Source organism: Lactuca sativa, chromosome 1 (genome assembly GCF_002870075.4).
Source record: "Lactuca sativa cultivar Salinas chromosome 1, Lsat_Salinas_v11, whole genome shotgun sequence".
Lineage (NCBI taxonomy): Eukaryota > Viridiplantae > Streptophyta > Magnoliopsida > Asterales > Asteraceae > Lactuca > Lactuca sativa.
This window is the reverse complement of record NC_056623.2, coordinates 199,703,252-199,715,881: the sequence shown is the minus strand read 5'-3', so window position 1 is coordinate 199,715,881 and position 12,630 is coordinate 199,703,252.

Below are 12,630 nucleotides of genomic sequence, written 5' to 3'. Positions count from 1 at the left end.
AATCTCGAGTGTGCCCTTCAGGTTTTGTGACTGATCACAAAACAAGGTGTGAAGTAACCATGCAAATTACTTGGTACCCTTAAGTGTTTACCCCTTAATCGATGTGCCGGTTAACCACACACGCTCCATAGATACTATGATAAACATTAAGTTACCCTTTGCCTACCTTGTTAAATACGCGTTAGTGTGCCGGTTAACCACACACGCTCCACTAACCGACTTAAACAAAGTGCAAAGTGTAATTTCATGGATTAGCACCTTATTCACATTTTTCCTAAGTAACTAAGATTGGGTATTATTAAGAGTTTAGTTACTTAGTATTATCATTAATACTTTTAATGAAGGGAGAATTCTAGTCCTGTCAAACCCGTTCGGCTAACGACCCTCCACCAGTCAAGCAAGCGGTGGGTGAGAGTGGACACCCATTAAGTTGCCATTTTATAGGCAACAGCCTTATACCCACCTTATAGACCAGCTTCGTGAATGAGGCGTACTAGCGGTAAGACTGACTTTACTCTTATACATATATAGATTATTAACTTATAATATTATAAAGTATAAGGGTTGAATTTTAACTTTTAAAATTCTAAGGGCTAACTTGGAATTAAAGTATTCATAAGTGAAAACTTTTCAAATTCCAAAACTTGAGGGCAAGTTTTGAAACTATTCAAAACTAATTAATTCCATAACTTATGTGTTTAAAGTAGTTTTAATCCAAAAACTCTTCAAGTTCCATAACTTGAGGACAAGTTATGGAAGACTTTAAACTAATAAAAGAACTAACTTTTCTTTATTTTATAGCTTATGTATTTAATTATGGTTACATATTTTTCTTTAATAAAGTGACTTTTGAACTTCCATAACTTAAGGACAAGACTCTTCATCTTTCGTAACCTTTGCCAACTTTTATGAGTTTTATGAAACTTAAATGTGACTTTTCATATAAGTTGAGGACAAGTTACAAAAACACATTTTAGAATCAACTCTTAGATTAATTTGGATTGAAAACACATAATCAATTAACTTTTCTATTAATCTAATTAACTCATAAGAACAAGATAATCCAAATCAAACTTTTTCATGTAATTAGCCTAATCACTAAACTAATTCAAAACATGAATCTATTGATAATTATCTTTGAAATTGGATTAGCATGAACATTACCACATCAAAAACAAGTTTATAAGTTCAAAAACAACATAGGGTAATGTTCCTAGTCCATTTCTAGCCAAAAACGTTGAATATATGCTGTCTGGGGCTCCTACTCGTCGGGTGCATGAACCTACTCGGCGAGTAGGATGATTTTACTCATGGACTCGGCGAGTTCATCAGTGGACTCGGCGAGTCCAGTGCCCAGAAAGCCAGAAAATCGAGTTTTTCAGCATTTTTCAGCAATTTGCATCAAGTATAATAGAAAACAAGCCTAGGCTTTGATACCACTGTTGGGTTTTGAGCATTCTAACACTCCTAAGTGTACATGCAACCCTAAATACCTTGGATCTATGTTTTCTCTATTATACATGCAAATAAGAACATCCAAGGTATTATCCTAATCTAGCATACAAAACAATGACTATAGCAAGATAGAATACATACCTCTTGATGTAGAAAGTCTTCATGAAGCTTGAGTGCCTAGCCCCAATAGTGTGGAAGCCTCAAATGGAATCACAATCACCAAAACACTTAGAATAACTTGAGAGAATTCTACAACTCATGAAATCGGCTAGCCCTTTCATTTCACACACTAGTCGCCAATTATGGTCAAGAATAAGATGCTTATATAGTTAGGGTTACACCATGTAAACCCTAATTGACATGGCCTTTCATTTCCATGATCCATGGGTACAAATACACCATGGAGCATCAATGGACCATTCTATGGGTTTTAGCCCAACTTGATTATCCATGGAGCATTAGCCCACTATACAAGTATGGATGATTTACACAATCAACCCATATATTTAATTAGTCTTCTTTTGATCACTTAATTAAGCCTAGATTAATTCTTGATCAATACTAATTAAATAATCTTATTATTCTTATTATTAATATACTAGAACTTATAATATATTAATAACCATAAGTGTCTTATTTCTCTCATTATAGTCTATCCAAGTGCATGATGTTATGCAACCCAAATGGACCATGCCGGGTCGGGTCAAGTCTTACCAATTATAGTTATGGACTTAGACATTAATCCAACATTATCTTGCAAGAAATCTTGAATAAATCAAATATAGATAATTAGGAAATTAATTGTTAATTGAAATGATTTGTTATTTGATCCTCCATGTTTTAAATGTTTAAAACTTGTCCTCGAGTTTTGAAATTTATATTTTGTAATTAAAAGTTTTAATTTAGACAATTTAAATTTCAAACCCTAGATTTTAAAATGTTTGAAATACAACCCTATACTAATATAATATTACAAGATTAATATATATATATATATATATATATATATATATATATATACATATATATATATATATATATATATGTATGTATGCATAACTAAAATGCTAGTCTTACCATTAGTAGGCCTCATTCACGAAGCCGATCTATAAGGTGTGTATAAGGTTGCGGCCTATAAAATGGCGTTTAATGGGTGTACACTCACACCCACCGCTTGCTTGATCGGTGGAGGGTCGTTAACCGAATGGGTAGGTTAGGGCAACCTCATCCTCTCATTAAAAGTATAAAAGGAAATACAAAGTAACTACACATATTTTAAAATTTCCCAATCTTAGTTACTTTAGGAAAAGTGAATTGATGCAATCCCATGAAATTACACTTTGCACCCTTGCTAAGAAGTTAGTGGAGCGTGTGTGGTTTACCGGCACACTAATTGGTTCTAAGCAAAGGTGGCAAAGGGTGATTCATTGTTTATTATAGTTCGATGGAGCGTGTGTGGTTTACCGGCACATCGAATAGGTGATCGTTACAATGAAGGCACCATGTGAATTTGCATGGTAATTCACGCCCACTTTGTGATCCTCGGTATCCCAGTCACAAACTAGAGGGGCATATCGAGATTTAAACATGCCATTGAATAGTTTCAATGAATCTCATCCGATCCTAGGAATTCTCAATACATTTAGGACTAATAGTTAGGTTTTATGGTGAAGAATTAGTGAATCGTCATTCACTTACCTTCAATTTATTTGCATGTTAGATTACGACATCCCTTTTCTCATATGTAAATGTTATTGTTGGATCCTAGCCCTAATTTTTCTTATTGGGTGATAATTGGGGATTCATATTCTAATCTATCTTTGTCCTTTCTAGATGTCGAACGCAAACAACGCTGCTGCTAGTTCTTTCACGTTGATGAGCCTTTGCCAAAAGGTCACCTTCAATGGAACGAACTTTAGCGAATGGATAAGATACATTCGCACCATTGCTCGCTATGAGGATAAGGAGTATGTCCTCGATGAGAAACTCGAGAAAATCAACCCTGAAATCGCCACTCCGGCTGAAATCACCGCTTTTGAAACTCATGAGCGAGATGCAACGAAGGTACATTGCATCATGATAGCCACCATGAACTCCGAATTCCAAAAGTCCTACGAGGACATGTACCCGTACGAGATGCATCAAGACTTATTGGAGAGATACCACCAAAACGCGAGACAAGAGCGTTATGAGATTTTCACTAACATGATTTCCGCTAAGATGGGTCATGGAGAATCTCTTACCGTGCACCTGCAAAAGATGCAAACGTATGTCAACCGCATTCGCAAGTTAAATGTTGACTTTGGGGAAGACTTGGCGATCAACATGGTGCTTCACTCTTTGCCTCCGATGTACAATCAATTTAGGATGACCTACCACATGAACAAAGAGGAGGTCACCCTAAGCAAACTCCAAGGTCTCTTGAGGGTTGCTGAGAGCAACTTCAAAGACAAGTCTGTTGCACCAACTCCCAATCCACCCGCTGCTCCTGTCTTGGCTATTGGTCAAGGAAAGGGAAAGAAGAGGAAGGCTTCGTCCAAGAACTATCGCAAGGTTAAAGCCCGAGATGGTGCCTCTTCTATTGGGACCAAAGTTGATCCCGCTAAGCCCTGCCCTAACCCGAAGGAGGCAGAGTGCCACCACTGCCACAAGATAGGACATTGGAAGAGAAGCTGCCCGGAATACATGCAAGCCATCAAGGAAGGAAAGATCAAGCCATCTTTCGCAGGTATAGATACAATCAAATCTAACGATTCTAATCATGCTATTTCTTGGGTTCTTGATACCGGTTGTGGTTATCACATTTGTTCTAATGTGCAGGGACTAAGAAGAAGTAGGGATGTGGAGCAAGGAAGAATCAATCTAATCATGGGAAACAGAAGATCGTCGTCTGTGACCAAGATTGGAGTGTATTCTTTAGTGCTTAGGAATAATTTATGTGTAGATTTGAACAATTGTTGCTATTCGCCAGAAATGGCTAGAAACATCATTTCATTTCATGGTTTATATAGACAAGGTTTTAGATTTTCTTTTAATAATGAGAATGGTTCTATTTTGGCTTATCTAAATGGTGTCTTTTACTTTGAAGCTATACCATGTAATGGAATTTATGAAACTGTTATGATTGTTGATAACTTAGGAAATGATGTTTTGAATATAGATTCTTCCACTAGTATGGATAAAGCATCCTTGTGGCATTGTCGTCTTGGACATGTCAACAAGAAACGCATAGCCCAACTCCAAAAGGATGGAGTGTTGGAGTCATTCGACCTTAGGGAAGATGACACGTGCGAGTCTTGTTTACTTGGAAAGATGACTAAATCACCCTTCACGAGTACGTGTGAAAGGGGTGAGGGTCTATTGGACTTAATACATACCGATGTATGTGGACCGTTTAGATCAACCACGAAGGATGGGAACCGCTTCTACGTGACTTTTACCGATGATTATAGTAGATATGGGTATATCTATTTAATCAAGCAAAAGTCAGAAACTTTTGAAAAGTTCAAAGAGTTCAAGAATGAAGTGGAGAATGAATTGGGCAGAAAAATCAAGATGCTTCGATCCGATCGAGGAGGAGAGTACCTAAGTCTTGAATTCCCCGATTATCTCAAGGAGTGTGGAATAGTTTCGCAATTGACGTCTCCTAGGACACCGCAGTTGAATGGTGTGGCAGAGAGGCGTAATCGAACCTTATTGGATATGGTTCGCTCTATGATGAGTCGTGCTTCACTACCTATCTCTTTTTGGGGGTATGCCTAAGAGACTGCCGCCCATATCCTTAACCGAGTCCCTACTAAGAAGGTTGCCAAAACACCTCACGAGATGTGGACAGGGAAAGCTCCCTCGTTGGCACATATCAAGGTTTAGGGTTGCGAGGCTTTCGTAAGACGAGATACTCACGACAAGCTCGAACCCCGAAGTGAGCAATGTATTTTCATCGGCTACCCGCAGACATCCTTTGGATATCTCTTCTATAGACCGAATGACAATGTTGTCTTTGTTGTGAGGAGAGGAGTTTTCCGAGAGCGAGAACTCATAGGCCAAGGAGACAGTGGGAGGCAAATCGAGCTTGAAGAGATTCAAGAGTCGATAGATGAAGGAACCTCTACCGCTGGCACTCAACCCGAGGAGGAAACTCCGGTTGAACCGATTGACGAATCCTTACCTCTTAGACATTCCGATAGAGTTAGAGTTCTACCCCAGTTTTATGGTTTTCATATTACTACCGAAGGGGACACGTATATTAGTGATGGTACACTAATAAATCTTGATGAACCTAATAGCTATAAGGAAGCCATGGCAGGCCCGGAGTCTGCGAAGTGGAAAGAGGCAATGGAAAGCGAGATCCAATCCATGTATGAAAACCAAGTTTGGAATTTGGTTGAATATGTGCCCGGACGTAAGATCGTTGGGAGCAAATCGATCTTCAAGAAAAAGACCGACGTGGATGGAAAAGTACACACATATACAACGCGATTGGTTGCGAAGGGCTTTACTCAAACTCCCGGAGTTGACTATGATGAGACCTTCTCACCAGTGGCGAAGATAAAATCTATTAGAGTGATGCTAGCAATTGCCGCATTTCATGATTATGAGATTTGGAAAATGGATGTCAAGACCGCTTTCCTTAACGGAAGGTTGGCTGAGGATGTTTACATGGCTCATCCAGAAGGGTTTGTGGATCCGAAGCATCTGAATAGAGTGTGTAAGCTTGAGAAGTCCATTTATGGACTTAAGCAAGCATCTCGCAGATGGAATCTCTGCTTCGATGACAAAGTCAAAGAGTTTGGATTTGTACGAAGCGAAGATGAGTCTTGTGTATATGTCAAAGCCAGTGGGAGTATAGTGAGCTTCCTCATTCTATATGTCAATGACATATTACTCATAGGAAACGACATCCCGACTCTGCAGGAAGTTAACTCCTGGCTCGGGAAGTGCTTCGCTATGAAGGACCTCGGAGAGGCTTCTTACATTTTGGGAATAAGGATATTAAGAGAAAGAAGTAAGAGACTAATTGGACTTAGTCAGAATACTTACTTAGAGAAGGTACTAAAACGTTTTAGTATGGAAAAATCAAAGAAGGGAGAATTACCGATACAAAGTAATGTCAAGTTGAGTAAGACTCAAAGTCCGAGTACCGAATCTGAAATAGCAGAAATGAGCCGAGTACCATACACTTCCGCAGTTGGCTCAATCATGTGCGTTATGACTTGTACTCGTCCTGATGTAGCCTTCGCTTTGAGCATGGTTAGCAGATATCAAGGGAATCCTGGCAGAGCGCATTGGATTACGGTGAAGAATATCCTTAAGTACCTTCGGAGGACGAAGGAATGGTTCTTAGTCCTTGAAGGGAGTGATGACTTGAAGGTGCGAGGGTATAGTGACGCCAGTTTTCAGACCGACAGGGACAACTACTGTTCGCAGTCGGGCTGGGTCTTTACCCTGAATGGAGGAGCAGTGACATGGAAAAAGTTCCAAGCAGCAAACCATAGCTGATTCAACGTACGAATCAGAGTACATTGCAGCGAGCGAAGCGTCGAAGGAGGCAATATGGCTGAAGAACTTCATCGGTGATCTTGGAGTTGTACCTGCCATAAAGGAGCCCATGGAGATTTTCTATGATAACGAAGGAGCGGTTGCCTTGACAAAGGAACCGAGGGATCATGGTAGATCACGACATATCGACAGAAAATATCACTTCATTAGACATCGTGTAGAAGAAGGACAACTCTTAGTAAAGTGGATATCATCAGAAGATAACCTAGCAGATCCGCTTACGAAGGGACTGAGTAGGGTTAAGCACTTGCAGCATGATAGGAGTATTGTGCTGAAGTATGATATTAGCATAGATTAGATAGTATTAGAAACGTGTAATAGATAAATGTAATTAACATTTGATGATTAAATAAAGGAGTTTTATTTATGAGTAATGTTACTGTCTTATGTTAATTGTTTAGCTATTGTTTCACTTTGCATGTTTTGACTTCCAGAATAATTGAGTTTATTAGGAATAATCGAATTGTTCAAATTGTCCACAATCGTTCATATGTTGGGAGTAGATATGAATGAAGATTGTCATGAATCGGTGCGTAGAATGTCTAAATGGTATTAGACATAGCAAAGGGTTGCTGCGACATTCATGAGTGCTTATGAACTGGTTTTGAGCATTGGAACAAACCCGCGCTTGCTGGAATCACCTTATGGAATATGAAATAAAAGGGTGATCGCAAGACGATAATATCATATAGTCTTAAAACCTAGATATATGGTTTGTTATTTGCTGATTGATTGTACATTGATAATGCGAAAACGCATTGGTAACTCAATGTTATAAAACGCATTGTTGTGTATAGTTGATTATTGAATAAGTAAATACATATAAGTCAAAGTTTATCTGTAACTTTTAAGAAGGTAAAAGCGATATCTCGGCCGCTCGATGATTTGATTTGACTTATGTGCCGGGCCTGGTCAGAACTGAATTGATGTGTTCGATTAAGTTCTATGTCGAATAAATTAGAGATCGAGAAACCTAAATGCTTGACTAACCATTCCATAGGATTGTCAGCATGATATCTAACAGAGGACTGTACGATCCCTTATCTAAAGGACAAGATTGATTAGATCAGAGTTTGACAGCGTCTTTGAGAGCTATGATTGCAAACCGAATTGTACTTGTGCATATAGTTACTAGACTTATCCAAGTGGGAGACTGTTGGAATAGTGTCTAAGGCTGCAACTATATTAGGCAAGTAATTGACCTGGTTGTGCATGGTCCTTTTGGGTTGCCTTCACCATAGCAACTTGATAGGATGATTTATTAAGAGAGAGTAAATATTATTAGTATATTATGAGAATAATATAAAGAATAATATATTGTTATTTCATTAATATAAGTCATAGAATTAATTGGAATTAATTTGGTGACTTAAAGAGATTAATTAAATAAGAGGGTATAAACTGTCGGTTGTTTGATAGTTAAACTTTAGACTTTAAATCCATATAGATATGTATTGGACGGATTCTAGAAGCTATGGATTGCTTCAAATCGTCCAAGGGGATATCTATGGAAAGGATTTAGATAGCTTTAAGAGAAGATTATCTAATTAGGGTTTAGGTTGTAACCCTTAAGGAGTCTACAAGTATAAATAGACCCTATGGCTAAGGGAAATTAGGACTTCATCAAAAGTAAGAGAACCCTGGCCGATTTCCTCCCCTCTCCTCTCTACCAAATCATCCTCCTTGCTATTTGGTGTTTGTAAGCCATTAGAGGAGTGACAATTGTGACTCTAGAAGCTCCAAGACAACAAGATCAACAAGGAATTCAAAGGTATGATTCTAGATCTGGTTTATCATTGTTCTTATTCCTAAATACTCATTAGAAGTCTTGGATTCAAAGCATGTTTAATTAGAAAGCCTAGATCCAAGCATTAGGGTTTTGCATGCGCACATAGGAAAGTTCTTATGGAAAAAACCCATCAATTTTGACCATGGGTTATGAGATATGGGGCTAAAACATCATATAGTAGCAAATAAATGTTGTTTGAGCATCAAGGTTTGGACTTTACATGATTATCATGCTTGGGGAGGCCAAATCTATGATTGAATGGAACAGATCTGACCTCAGAAGTGGTTTTGAGTTTATGCATGGCATGAACTCACCTAGTCTGAAGAACAGACTCGGCGAGTAGTATGAAGTTTGCCCGTAATCACTCAGTGAGTGGACTTGTCGAGTTGAGGGAATGACTCAGTGAGTCAGGGTGAGTCAGGGGGACTGAGTTCAAGCCGGAACTCGCCGAGTTGTTCTTGAGACTCGGCGAGTTGAGTCGTGGTGGCCCCGCGATTCATGCCAGGTGGAACTCGTCGAGTCAAGGAGGTACTCGGCGTGTCAAGAGAGGATCTAAGAGAGTCAGTGGACACGTGTAGACTCGCCGAGTCGCCCTAGTGCACTCGCCAAGTCCGGTTGAAGTTGACCGTTGACCTTGTTGATTTTTAGGGTTGAGTACAGTTGTATTTATGAGTATATTACTTTGTGTGATTAGGCGGAGGCTAGATCACATTTATTCCGAGTCAGATATTTACCGAGACATCGAGGTGAGTCTTCTCAATATACATTACCTAGAGTGGTATATTGTGTAGACCAGAGGGTCTTATGTGTTATGTATGAGATTATGTGCTATGTGTCATGTGTATGTTTTATGCTGTTATAGACTTGACCGAAGGGTCCAACGATATAGACCGGGCCAGAGGACCCAATGAGCTATGACCGGACCAGAGGGTCCAACGAGCTACGGGACTGGAGGGTCCCGCTGAGACACATCGACCGGAGGGTCGTATTATAGCCTTGAGTGTCGTATGTGTTGTATGTGGTATTTTGGGGAACTCACTAAGCATTTATGCTTACAGTTGTTGTGTGATGTGTTTCAGGTACCAGTAATGAGCGCGGGAAGGCGCCAACATGATCCGAACACACTTGAGGAGTTTATGTTTTGGATTCTGGGGAGATGTTTTTGTGAAAAATACATTTGATACAATATGTTTGGTGTTATTTTGTGAGTAAATGTATGTTTTGAAAATGAAAAATTGTTTTGAAAATTTACGTTGTTACATTTATGCTTCTGCCTGATGAACTCGGCGAGTTCCACTGTGGACTCGGCGAGTAGTTCCAACTCGGCGAGTCCATAGTGGGAACTTGGCGAGTTCGAGCGTCAGAAATAGGTAGTTTCGGGATTTCTTGCTGTTTTTCTTGAGGAAACTTGCCTTAACTGTTTTGGGTCATTAAAATCTGATTTTAACCATATATATGAGTATATTCTTGACCAAACAAAAGATAATTACCAATTAGTTGAATAATAATTTCCTTATATGATAATAATTGATTATTTGAATTGTATTGGTGAATTGTCTTGCAAGTAATATTGAATAAGATCAAATTGAGATAATTTAATTGTTGATTTACATTATTTGCTATTTGATCCTTGTGTTTTGAAAAGTTTAAAACTTGTCCTCAAGTTTTGAAATTTAAGTTTGTGATTAAAAGTTTAATAATTTAAATTTCAAACCCTAGAATTTTACAAGTTTAAAATTCAACACTATGATTATATATTATTAAAAGTTTAATATATATATATATATATATATATATATATATATATATATATATATATATATATATATATATATATATGTATGAGTTAAAATATGCTAGTTTTACCGTTAGTAGGCCTCATTCATGAAGCCAGTCTATAAGGTGGGTATAAGGTTGTTGCCTATAAAATGACGCTTAATGGGTCTACACTCACACCCACCGTTTTCTTGACTGGTGGAGGGTCGTTAGCCAAACGGGTAGGATAGGGCAAACCTCTTCTCATTAATAAGTATAATGAATCTATATAAAGTAACTAAACTATTTTATAAAATTCCCAATCTTAGTTACTTTAGGAAAAGTGAATTGATGCAATCCCATGAAATTACACTTTGGACCCTTATTTAGATGTTAGTGGAGCGTATGTGGTTAACCGGCACACTAATTGGTTCTAAGCAAAGGTGGAAAAGGGTGATTCATTGTTTATCATAGTTCGGTGGAGCGTGTGTGGTTTACCAGCACATCGAATAGGTGATTGTAACAATGAAGGCACCATGTAGATTTGCATGGTTATTCACACCCGCTTTGTGATCCTCGGTATCCCAGTCACAAACTCGAGGGGCATATCGAGATTTAAACATGCCGTTGAAAAGTTCAATGAATCTTAAAGTCTAGGAATTCTCATTACATTTAAAACTTAAAGATTATGTTTTTCGTGGTGAAGAATTAGTGAATCTTCATTCACTTACCTCCAAATTATTTGCATGTTAGATTACGGTATCCCTTTTCTAATATGTAAATAATGTTGTTGGGTCCTAGACCTAAATTTCCATTTTGGGTGTTAATTAGGGACTTAACTCTAATCAAACTTTGTTCCCTTCTATTTGTAGATGTCTAATGCAAACAATGATGCTGCTAGCTCATTCACGCTAATGAGCCTTTGTCAAAAAGTGACTTTCGATGGATCGAACTTTAGCGAATGGATAAGATACATTCGCATGATCGCTCGTTACAAGGACAAGGAGTGTGTTCTCGATGAGAAGCTTGAAAAGATCAATCCAGAAACTGCTACTCCAGAAGAAATGGTTGTGTTTGAAACACATGAGCGTGATGCAACGAAATTCCATTGCATCATGATAGCCACTATGAACTCCAATTTCCATAAGTCCTATGAGGACATGTATCCTTATGAGATGCATCTAGACTTGATGGAGCGATACCACCAAAGCGCGAGGCAAGAGAGTTATGAGATCATAACGAATATGATCACTGCTAAAATGGGAAGTGGAGGATCTCTTACCGTGCACTTGCAAAAGATGCAAAGGTATGTTTATCGTCTTCGCAAGTTGAATGTCAATTTTGGGGAAGATTTGGCTATCGACATTGTTCTTCACTCCTTGCCCTCATACTACAATCAATTTAGGATGATCTACCACATGAACGAGGAAGAGGTCACCCTAAGCAAACTCCAAGGTCTCCTAAGGACTGCTGAGAGCAACCTAAAGGACATGTCTGTTGCACCAACTCCTAATCCGTCTGTTGCTCCTGTTTTGGCTATTGGGGAGGGAAGGGGCAAGAAAAGGAAGGCTTCTTCGAAGAACCACCGCAAGGGAAAGTCCCAAGATGGTTCCTCTTCTAGTGGTACCAAGGTTGATTCTGCTAAGCCCAACCCTAACCCAAAAGAGGCAGAGTGCCATCATTGCCACAAAATAGGGCATTGGAATAGAAGTTGCCCGGAATATCTGCAATCCATCAAGGATGGAAAGATCAAGCCATCTTTTGCTGGTATATACACAATTAAATCTAATGATTCATCCCATGCTATTTCTTGGGTTCTTGATACAGGGTGTGGTTACCACATTTGTTCTGATTAGCAGGGACTAGGAAGAAATAGGGATGTGGAGCTTGGAAAGAATAAATCTAATCATGGGCAACAGAAGATCATCGCCTGTTACCAAGACTGGGGTGTATTCTTTAGTGCTTAGTAATGGATTGAATTTAGATTTAAATAATTGTTGCTACTCGTCAGATATGGCAAGAAACATCATTTCTTTTCATGGTTTGTTTAAACAATTAAGGATTTAGATATT